Source organism: Choloepus didactylus, chromosome 18, assembly GCF_015220235.1.
Source record: "Choloepus didactylus isolate mChoDid1 chromosome 18, mChoDid1.pri, whole genome shotgun sequence".
Lineage (NCBI taxonomy): Eukaryota > Metazoa > Chordata > Mammalia > Pilosa > Megalonychidae > Choloepus > Choloepus didactylus.
Window position 1 is genome coordinate 20179347 of NC_051324.1, and position 12099 is coordinate 20191445.

At 50.7% G+C, this 12099-nt stretch overlaps 1 protein-coding gene across 1 annotated transcript in view; it reads right to left on the reverse strand.

The window, feature by feature from the left end:
- The window catches only part of RAP1GAP2 (RAP1 GTPase activating protein 2), a 220810-nt gene extending 212111 nt beyond the window's left edge, over positions 1-8699 (reverse strand). Inside the window, exon 1 of the mRNA XM_037810055.1 lies at positions 8681-8699. The gene's annotated coding sequence lies outside the window, so the exon portion shown is untranslated. The remainder of the gene's footprint in view (positions 1-8680) is intronic.
- Between the last annotated feature and the right edge of the window lie 3400 nt (positions 8700-12099).

Sequence of the window (12099 nt, forward strand, 5' to 3'; positions counted from 1 at the left end):
AAGCCATGCCCTCCCAGGGCCTCTGCTGAGGGAAGACTGTGCTACGTCATAGGTGAGTGCCATCCCCCAACGGAAGTTCTGGGCTGCAGAGCATGTAGGGGAATTCCCAGCCTGCTGAAAGGGACATGTTAATTTCCCCCCTTTTCACACAGCTCTGCCTTCCCAGCTCTGGGACAATTAGCCACGGGTGAGCATAAGGGTCTTGTCCACACCAGATATTGTGGCGTGTGCATGTGTTGCTGGAAACACTTCCCATCACACTGGGTTGTTTGGCGCAGCTCTGGGCTGTGGTACTGGCACCAGGCAGGAATGTTCCCAGCCCACTGGGAAGGTGGCTGTAAGGGGACGACCCCTTTCTCTTGGGAAGTTATGGTGTTTAGTGAATTTTCTCAGCCACTAGACTTATTGCTTTGTCTCTCGGAGCTACCTTAGCTCTGCTCTTGCCTGGGCCCAAATTGCAAGTCTTTGAGGTTTTCTGTAATGGGCTTCTTAGAGTAATTGTTTTAGAAAAAAAGAAAAAGATTTAAAAAAAAACAAAAAAGAAAGAAAAAGAAAAAGAAGGGCCCTCCTTGCAGATCTAATGGGCTATTGAAATGCTAAGAGACAAGGAGTTTAGGGCTATTAAGGAACAATCAAGCAAGCAGAGAAAACGGCTCTTCAGACAAGGGTCCTCACCCTCTGGATTTGCATATGTGCCTGATTCTGTTTGAGCCCTGCCCTTCTCCATATTATGTTCACCAGAACTCCAAAAAGTCTCTGCTTTTATTTTGGGGTTTTTCTTTTGCTGTTTTTGCTAGCTCTATCTCCTCTCCACTGGGCTGACTGCTCCCAGATTCTCTGGGTTCTGGTCTCAGTCTATGTTTGGAGTTTTTGATCAGCAGCCTGAGTTTTCAATCAGAGCTGCAACTGTAGTTCTCCCTCCTGGTTCCCAGCACCAACAGCCCCTCCTCCCACAGGACTGTGCCTGGCAGGGAGGGACGCAGGTCCCCTGCCATGAGAACTTACAGATTTCGCTGATCTCAGCTATTCCACGTGTTCGTCAGTTGTATGAAGCATGCCCAAAGTCAAATTGCTCTGCTGTGTCTGGTCCATACAGTTCCTGGCTTTCTACCTACTGCCCTGGAGGAGTAACTAAAACCTACACCTCACCACTCTGCCGTCTTACCCCGCCCTCTCCAGAATAGAATTGAGAGCTCAGAAATCAACCCTCATATTTATGGCCTTTGATAATGTGATATATACATGTGCACCCTTTGATAAGGGAGCCAAGTCTACACAACTGAGAAAGAATAGTCGCTTCAACAAATGGTGTTGGGAGAACTGGATGTCCATATGCAAAAGAATGAAGGTGGACCCTTACCTCACACAAAATACACAAATCAATTCAAAATGGATCAAAGACCTAAATATAAGAACCAGAGCTATAAAACTCCTAGAAAAAAAACACAGGGAACCATCTTCAGGACCTTGTGTTAGGCAATGGCGTTTAGACTTTACACCCAAAGCACAAGCAACAAAAGAAAAAATAGATAAATAGACCTCATCAAATTAAAAACTTTTGTGCATCAAAGGACTTTATCATGAGAGTAAAACAACCACCTACACAATGGGAGAAAATATTTGGAAACCACATATCCAATAAGGGTTTAATATCCAGAATATATAAAGAAATATATAAAGAATAAAGAAATCCTACAACTCAACAACAAAAAGACAAACAGCACAATTTTTAAATGGGCAAAAGATTCTTCCCCAAAGAAGATATACAAATGGCCAAAAAGCACATGAAAAGATGCTCAACGTCATTAACCATTAGGGAAATGCAAATTAAAACCGCAATGAGATACCATTTCACACACACTAGCATGGCTACTATTTTAAAAAAAAGAAAAAGTACATGTGTTGGAGAGGATGTAGAGAAATAGGAACACTCATTCATTGTTGGTGGGGATGTAAAATGGGACAGCCACTGTGGAAAACAGTTTGGTGGTTCCTCAGAAAGTTAAATATAGAATCAGCATTTGACCCAGAAATTCCACTTCTAGGTATATACGCAAAAAAAATTGAAAGCAGAGAATTGAAAAGATTTTGCACACCAATGTTCATAGCAGCATTATTCATAATTGCCAAAAGGTAGAAGCAACCCAAGTGTCTGTCAACTGATGAATGATTAAACATAATGTGAAATATACACACAATGGAATATTTTTCAACCCTAAAAAGGAATGAAGTTCTGATACATGCTACAACATGGATGAACCTTGAAAACATCATGTTGAGAGAAATAAATCAGACGCAAAAGGATAAATATTGTATGATCTCACTCATATGAAATAACTAGAATAAGCAAATTCATAGAGTCAGAATCTATGAACGATATAGGTTACCCAGGGCCGGGGGGGGACAGGGAATGGGGAGTTAATGCTTAAATTGTACAGAGTTCCTATGTGGGGAGATGGAAAAGTTTTAGTAATGGATGGTGGTGATGGTAGCATAACATAGCATAGCACTGAAATATACTTTTGAATATGGTTAAAAGGGGAGATTTGGGGTTATCCATATATATATATATATATATATATATATATATATATATATATATATGTAACTAGAATAATTTTTTTAAAAATCCATAGGAGTAAAACACAAACAATGAACTCTAAAGTAAACCATGGACTATAGCTAATAGTATAATATTTAAAATGATCTTTCATGAACTGAAACATATCTATATACACATATATACTATACTAATACAAGGTGTATATGATAGGGTGGTATATAGGAACTCTGTATTTTATACATGATTTTTCTATAATAAAATAATTTTTTTAATGTTTATTGCATCCCAACTGTTTCAGGCTCTCTGCTAGTGCTGAAGCTATTTAAGTGAACAAGACAGCCAAGATCCCTGCTCTGGGACGGTTGGAGGAGGTGAGGAGGTGGAGGATAAAAAAGGGATAAGTTTATGCAGACATTTAAAATTGGGCAATGTGATCCCAATGGGACAAGGGTTGGTAGGGAACTGTGCTGGATTGAATCTATTATGCACCCCAGAAAAGCCATGTTCTTTTAATCAAATCTTGTGGGTACAGACTTATTGTGGGAGGGATCTTTTGATTAGGTTGTTTCCATGAAGATGTGACCCACTCAATTATGGGTGGGACCATTTGATTAGATTATTTCCATGGAGGTGTGGCCCCACCCATTCAAGGTGAGTCTTAATTAGTTCACTGGAGTCCTTAAGAGAGCCAACACAGACCCAAACATATGGAGATGCTAAGCTAAACGATGAAGCCCAGTTTGTCCCTGAGAAGCTAAATGAGAACTACACATGCTTAAGGAGAAAGCCACTGGAAACAGAAGCTGAAAGCAACGCAACCTGGGAGCCAAGGACCAGAAGATGCCAGCCACGTGCCTTCCCAGCTGACAGAGGTGTTCCAAATGCCATTGGCCTTTTCCTCAAAGAAGATATCTACTTCTTGATGCCTTAATTTGGACATTTTCATCACCTTAGAACTGTAAATTTGTGAACTAATAAACCCCCATTGTAAAAGCCAATCCATTCCTGGTATTTTGCATTTTGGTGGCTTTAGCAAACCAGAACAGGAGCCCTGTTTAGAGGGGATGAGCTAAGCCAGACTCTGAGGGGGAGAAACCAGAAGGATGAGATTGGTCCAGCTTTGTCAAGAGTGGAGGAAACAGCTGCAAGTGCAAAGAACAGACCCAAGTTCATATCCCAGCTCCATCATTTACTAGCTGTGCAACCTTGTGGAAGTAACCAAACCTCTCTGAGCTTCTATTTCTTCATAAAATGGGGATGCTTTTAGAACCTACCTTATAGCATTGTTCTAAGTTAATACATATTAAATGTGTAGTCCAGGGCCTGGCACATAAAGAACTCCATAAATGTAAGTGATTCTGATGACATGAATTATGCAGAGGCTGAGGTCTCCAGTGGGATGCCTGGAGTCAAGAGACCACTCTGCTCCCCATCAGAAACTACATCAGCCCCAGCTACCAGGTAAGAGAGTTCGGATAGTCAGGGTGAGAGCGGGCCTTCCCACTGCTGCTTTGTTGCCCAAGTCACTGAGGGCAGATCAAATGGATGGGGGGTGGGAGGCACACACTTCCCTAAAGCATGCTGAGACGCAGCCCAGCTTCTGCCCACCCACTGCAGCCATCCTTGACTCATCCCCCTATTACCCTCAGCTCAGAGCTCAGGAGGCTGGGGCTGGAGATTGGACTGGTTGCCCCTCCCTAGGCCTTATCCCAAGGCAGTGGCTGCCCACAGAGCCAGTGAGGAAGAAGTAACTTCTTCAGGGCAGCAACATCCAGAAGAAAGGACTGGGAAGGGAAACCTGGAGGAAGGGCAGGGCTGGGCAGGACAGAAGACTCAGAGAGACCCCGAGGGCCAGGAAATCCTGCTGGGATAAAGTGTCCCCTGCCATCGAGCCAGGCATACTTCCAAGGAACCGGGAGAGTGCCCAGTGGATGTCCAACACATAACCAGAGAAAGATGCCCACGAACAAGCCAGGGAACACAACAGAGAGCACACACACAGACATTCTCAGAAGACCCACATGCAGCCACACACAGCCGTGTACCAGGAATTCAGAAACAAGCCCTCCAAGGACACTTGTGCACACCAAGCACAGATGTGCACACACGTGCAGGCTGACCTCACATGCCCCCCTGCTCTTGCTCATCATCAGCCGTCTCATCAGCAGGGGTCCCCTAGGGGCCCACTCCTGCTGCCATCTGCTGACCCAGACTTGGCTGGACCCAGCCGGCATGTCCAGCATGATCCAGGAAGGAGACTGACAACCCTGGATCTGAACGAGGGAAGGCGGTAGGCCACCACTCAGCCCTGAGAGCAAGCTGCAAGCCCAGAAGCGGAGCACAGGAAGCCAGCAGCTCAGCACAGCCTCTGTCTCGGGCACAATCCTTGCCTTAGCACCCCACCTGCTTCACATCCTGAGAAGGTGGAGAGGAATCCCCTTATAGCATAGGGAGGGACTGAAGGGTTATGGCAAGCAGAGCAACAAACAAATGAACAAAAACCAACCAAGTGCAGCATGGCAGGCTGACATCAGACATGAGGTAGGACTTCCAGCTAGAGAAACAGCATCAAAGCATTGAAAGCGGTGTGGGCAAGAAAAGAGTGTCATCTGGCTCCACAAAGATGCCCAAAGGAGAGTAAATGGATAGGCTTGTATTTCTGTTTTTATTTTTTACTAAGTGTATTAAAAACAAAAGAGGCCCCAAATTGCAGAGGTCAGAGTAGTCTTTAAATGACTAAATAAATATAGACAAAGTGGCAGCTGCACCTCCCCAGCCTCAGCTGGATGTGACCTTGTCTGCCGGCCGAGAGATGGACTCGGTGACCTTTGTAGTGCCAGCCTGAGCTGTCTGTGCATGAACAAGAGGCAGCTGGACGCCTTCCCACCACGCAACCTCCCCCTGAGCGGGTGGCCTGTTGCTCAGAGATGGGAGAGTACAGTGAGACAAGGGCCACCAGGGCACCATGGCAACAGGCCTTTGCAGAGACACGGCTGCACCTCTTCCAATCGCCGGCTCACAACAGGACCTAAGTGTTTGCAGACAGCACCTCCCCTGCTTGGGGGGTGGGGGGACGGTGCTAGAGTAGCAGGTGCACATATAAGAAAGGAAATGAGAAAGCTTGTGGGTGCTGGACCCTGAATTATGAAGCCTGCCCCAGCTTATGCCCCAGGACCTCCAACTCATCCTCAACCACTGCCTTCCCTTCTCTCATGCTCCCCCATCGCTCCCCCACAGACCCAGCCTGCACCACCACCACCATACCAGACATCCCTATTCCCCAGGCACCAAGCCTGCTCAGCTCACCCCACAGCCCTAGTCCCTCTGTCATTCTCAGCCACCTTCTGCCAACCCACTCTCCTCCCCCTTCATGCCTTGTCCTCCCCACTGACTGTGGCCCAGGCCACCGCCCACGACCATCTGCCAGCTCCAAACGCCAGCATCCACCCTCCCTCCACTCCTGCTTCAAGTACCTGCTTCCGAGCTGCCTGCTCCCCACATCCTCCTCTGCCCACTGCTGGGCTCCCATGTCCTCCTGGGGGCTGCACGCAAGGAGAGACACATCTGAGCAGCCAGGCCATGGCAGGGCATTGCTGGCTCTAGTTCACAGACAGCAAAACAGAAACATTGGAGTCTGGGAAACTGGGCACAGCCCCAGGAGGCACCAGCCAGGTCAGGGGCCTGGCCCTGGAGCTCCTGATTCTACAACCAGGCCAGGGCCTTTAGGGGTCTTCTCATTCACTCTCCTCCTCCACTTGAGTCAATGAATATTTAAACTCCCAAGACGTGCCATCTTCCTGAATATACAGAAGTACTCAGTATGGAGCCCTTGCTATCCACCCAGTGCTGTGTTCTCACAACACCCAGATAAGGAAACTGAGGCTCAGAGAAGTTAGGTAATTTGCCGAAGGGCATCTCAGTGCACCTCTTAAGACCTTCGGGCCCAACTCTTACTCCAGCCACTTCTGCAGTGACAGTTCCCTGCAGGCTCCAAACAGCATCTTATGGGTACAACCTGCCAGCACCTCATCTTGGTCATGCAAGGCCCTCTCTGACCTTGAAGTGTGGGATGCCCACTGGCACCCACTCAGCCCTCACCCCATGTGCAACCTGGAAGCACACCTTGGAGGCACCCTTGCCCAAGGGGGGTGGAACTGAAGGATAATTGCTTCCCCATTTCTTCCCCCAAGAGGGCAGTTGCAAAGCACTTCCCATAAGGCTTCTCAGAAGACCACCCAGGAGAGAGTGCAGGTGGCTGGTGGTGCTGATAATAAAAATAGTGCATCCTTGTGTGTTGCTTTCTCTTTCTCTCCTTCATTCCTCTTGCCTCCGTTACTGTTTCCTGAGACCACTTCCCAAATAAACCATTAGCGCACAAGTCTACCTCAGGCTCTTCTTTGGGGGAAATGCAGATGGAGATGCAGCTAGTGGGGGGTGGAGTTGGGTCAGAAACCCAGGTCTGTGTGACAACAGAGCCTTCATGCTTGACCACTGCTCTCTGCTGCCACCTCCACCACTGGCCATCCATGGTCCCTTTCCCTCAAGATTCACGCCATTCGGAACCACTGTGTCTCAGCCACACTCAATTCAAGCAGGTGCACGGGGAAGAGGGAGAGGAGGGCTGTGAGGGTGGAACTGAGGCCACCTCCCACCACATTATCTCAACACCCAGGCTGAGCAGGAGTCCCAGCTAGACGTTGCCTGACCCTACCCAAGCTCAGCATCTGCCTTTGCCCAGAAACTTCAAAAGCAGGGACTGGAAAGTTGTGCTGCCCCTCTTCAGCCCAAGGCCCTCATCTCACCTCCCACCTGATCCCCCAAACTCCACCTCACCCCCACTCATCAACATCTTGGTGGGAGGGGAACCTGAGGCAGCTTTCTGAAGCCTGAGCTGCCAAATCTAGCAGAAACCCCACCCCACCTCTGTACTCAAAGAACCAGCCCACCTGTTTAGGGGTGAGGACAGAGCCTCCCCCAACTCCTGCCCAAGTCACAAAGGTGTGCTGGGGCTTTCCTGGGGCAAAATCACTGCTCAGGACCTCACACCCCGCAAGTCACTCCCAGCCTCCCAGCCCAGGCTGCTGTGCTAGCTTTCTGTTTATTCCTCACCTGCCAGCAGGCAGAACGGGGGAGGGGAGCATGCCTTCTCCCCTCTCTATGGGAATCTGAGGCCCCTGGGGCTTACTGGTTGGCCCCAGGATCACAAAACCTGAAAATAACCCAAGAGCCCTGGCGCCCAGCCCAGGCCAGCCCTATTATACCTGACAAGGTTGCCCTGAGGGGGCCCCTCAACAGAGGCAGATCCCCGACATTCAGAACCCAAACCCCACTTGCATGCAAATGTCCTGCAGGTCTTCTGGGAAGGGTATTAAGAATGGGTGTTGGAAAGCTACAGAAAACAGATGAGGGGAGAGGATACCCCCTCCATCACCAGTCCCCAGGTCATGTCTGGTGATGACAGAGCCAAAGTGGAGCCTACACAGATTCCCAGGGTCCCCTGAACACACACCTTCCCTAGACCCCCACCCCGGGCTGGCATCCCACGCCCACCCACCCAAAGCCTTCAGAAATTAGGAGGTTGGCCTTACCCCAAAGGTCCACAAAGGCCTCTCAGCCAGCACCCACCACCCTAGTCCCCTCTCTGCCCTCTCTGCCACAGGCACAGTCTGGAATGAGGATGGGGTGAGGATAATGTCCTTTCAGGGAGGAAAAAAAAAAAAAAAACCCAACCCAGTCTAGCCACAGGGTCCTCCTGGGGTTCCTGGCTTTTTCCCTCCAACGCTACCTGTAAACACACCCCCACCTGGACCTCCACCACTTGCCAGTGACTTTGACAGAAGCTGAACAGCATCTCACGCACACACACCCCTCTACATGGATGTGTGTGTGCAATGCCCCACCCCGCACGGATTTCTGAGACAGTCACCCCACCTCCCCAGCAACCCAGTACGCTGAATCGCTCTGCGCTCACACACATCGTACGTGCTGGATTTCTCATTGCAAACACACATTCACACTCAAAACATTTACCCCAGTTCCCTATTCAATCATGCCCAGGACTTAACGCCCTGATCCAGGTTGGCTATGGAATTACAACTCAGCCCCGGACCCACTGACCTTCTGCCGCCTGGCGCCCCGGGCTTACTCTCCGACGTGGACGGAATGTCAACCGTCAGTCCTGGCCGCTCACCCTGCCTGCGCGTCCTCGCGGCTCCATCCGGACCCAAGCCCCCTCCTCCTCGGCGGCGGGGTTTCCTCGCAGCCCGCCCAGCTGCCTGCACCGTCACCGCGGCGCGCACAAGCGCGCACCCGGCCCCGCGCGGGGGAATGCACAAAGCTGCGCCCCCCGCATGCCTGCAGCCGCTCGCACACCTAACGGGCGCGCCCCCAGCCGCCCGAGCCAAGCACACGCAGCCAGAAAAGCCGGGTCCCGCGGGGGACCGCGGCGTCCCTAAGACGCCGCCGCGTCCCCTCCTGCCGGCCCCCGGCCGCACCTACCTCGCTCTCCCGTCCCCCGCGACGCCGCCTCCCGGGTCCGCGCCCTGGTGCTGGCAGTGCCCACTCCGGCTCGCTGCCGGAAACGGACCGGAGGGTGGGGGGCGGGGGAGGCCGGTAATCGGGCCAGGGAAGAGTGCTGAGAGGGTCGGGGAGGACAACGGGTCCTGCGCTCTGCATTAGCCTCGGGGACGCACGCGTCGCCGCCGCCAGGGAACTGCCCGAGGCGGCTCGCCGGGAACAAAGGCGTGGGGCGGGGCAGGCGCGCCCAAGGGGCCCGTGGGGGGAAGGAGCAGCAGCCCACCTGCCCACGAGATTCCTGGAGGATGGGGTCCCGGGCCTGTGGGGAGCCTGTGGGGAGCCGAGGTTTCATGATTAATTGAGAGAGATGCTCTAGAGCTCTCTCCAGCTCTGCATTGGGTCAGGTGGGGAGCAGAATACCGCGCAATCTAGATTGGTAAGTGGAGGGCACCATGCCTTAGCCTGGCAGCTTGGAACTTGCATTCATTCACAGGACATCCTCCCAGCTTCTGCCAAATCAAGGATGCTCCTGAACTTGAAGGGGGTGAAGGAAGGAGGGGTCCCCTAGCCAGGCTTTGGGATGCTTGGGCCTCTTCCTCAGTAGCCTCCATGGAGGGAACCTCGAGTGTAGCTGGCACATCCAGTGACGGGAAGCTGGCTCCCTCAGGGGCAACCCACCCATTCTCAGGCAACTCTAAGTGCTAGAAAGCCCTTCTTTTGATTGTAGCCATCTGCCCCATCCACCCTTGCCCGTGGCCTCACTCTGCTCGGACACAAGGGCTTTCTGCTCCCAGAAGGTACCTAGAATCCTTGCACTTGCTGTTCCCCTATAGAGGAATACTCTTCCTCCTCATCTCCTGTGCCCCCCATCCACCCAACACCCCTCACCCACAGCTTCTCCATATAGCCGTCCCCTTGTGTCCTGCAGGACTCTGGCCAAATGTCATCTCAGAGAGACCTTCGCCTCTTCCAAAGTCCCCACACAGCCTCTTGATCTCCAGGCCTGTATTGTTTTCAGCACTCTGATCATCTTGGGAAATTCTCTTGTCTCCTTGCCTACATTGTTAGTGTCTGTCTCTCCCACTAGAATGCGTACCCCTTGGAGGCAGGACCCTTATCTGCCTTGATGACCACTATAACCTCAGGGCTGGATGCAGAACAGGGTGGCAATGGATAGCTGTGAGAAAAAAAAGAGCGGCAGGCAGGGGTGTCCAGCCTACAGTGTGAGTCCCTTCACGGGCTGTTCCATCACCCTGCAGTGCAGCCTGTGCTGCCATTCAAGATGAACATCTGGCCCAGTGTCTTGTACATGAAAGGTGCTCAATACCCTGTCCACCGGAGGAATAAGTGGACAAACAGACACTCCTCTTAGAGTCTGAGATTCAGATCAGCAGGACCTTCCCTTCCCTTGCTTGGGCTCTTTCCTGAGCTCTCACAGTCCTGAGATACAAGCATTTCCTTTGGTAAACACCGAATACGTGGCCCCATAGCCAAGCTTCTAGCCCACTGAAATCTGTCAGAAGGCGTTACTTCCCTCGCCTGCTCCCCAGGCACAGACAGGATCAGGGGCCAAAAGAGAAGAGCTCTCCTTTATCCTTATTAAATGGATCTACTAGACAGTCCTAGGATCCAGCCTCCAGGGAATGTGGGTGGCATGCTGTCCCCATCCTGCCTCATCCAAGCCATAGAGAAACCCGTTGCGTGGGACTCAGCCGACAACCACCCCATTCACCAGCCTCCTTGGCTGTGCCACTCCCCCTCCCCTTCCCAGCCCACATTTCTGTGTCACCTGCTAGGCTCTGATGGGAAGAAAGGAATAATTTCTTGCTGAAACTCAGAAACTTGTCTCCTGCTCCACCACCCCCAATCTACTTTTCAGTCTGGAACATTAATCAGAAAAGCAAATAAACTTTCCCCAGCAGGGTGGGTTCTCAGGGAATTCACTCACCACTGCTGATCATCCACCTCTTCCTTTTTTAAGTGGCCCTAAACCAAGTATTTAATGATAGGCTCTGAAATTTGACCAGGCCTGATGCCAAGTCCACTTATCTATGATTCACAGATGACACCTTCCTCTTCTTTGTAAAGATAAAAAACACCTTCCCCATCTCCCACCTTTTGACACAGGCTTCTTTCAGAGGCAGTGTGTGTAGTGGTTGCCACTTACTGTTACTTAACCTCTGTGCATCATTTTCCTCATCTGACAAATGGGGAGAACAGTACCTAGATCACAGCATCATTATGAAGAATAAATTCAATTTATTTCTGCAAAGCATTTACAACATGGCACAAAATAAAGCACTCAAACAATATTAACCATTAATATTCTATTACAAAAATTAGTGCAGTCACTGAGCTATGGCAGACTCCTCTTCAAGTCCCCTGGGAAGCAGCCTCCCCAAGTAAGAAATCTGAAGTTTCTTTGAGTGATTCCATCCTGTCTTATGTTTGCTTTCCTTCTCTGAGGACTCTGCTCTCTACCTGTGATTCTGAAGTGCATCCTTGCCCCTTGGCTCAGAAGAGGGGAACAGACCCATTAGCCTCAGGCTACCTTCCTCCCTTGCCAGCTTTGCCAAGAGTTCAAAGCCTGCGTTCGTGCTAATTCCTCATTCTTACACGCTGTGCCCATTTAATGCCTCCTTCTTTGGACACATTGCTGTGTACAGAGTGGAGAAGGAGAAGGAATAGGCCCCTGCCCCACAGAGCTTGCATTCCAGGGGGGGACACAGACAAGGAACAAATAAACCAGATAATGTCAGCTAGTGACAACAGCGTTGAAGAAAAGGAAAGGAGGTGCAGGGGAAGCTACGTGTCAGAAGATAATCGGCATGCAGGAGGCCTTTGCGTGTTGCCTGGACCTGACTCAGACCACATGCCCTTTGTGTTCGGGTCTCAGCAGAGCTCCCGGGGACCAGCCTCTTGTGTGAGCATTCCAACTGGATGCTCAGATTCTCATTTTTGCACGCTTCTCAGATCTCTTGCCTCAAGCTCTGGGAGCTTTGCTGACTTTTCTCTACATT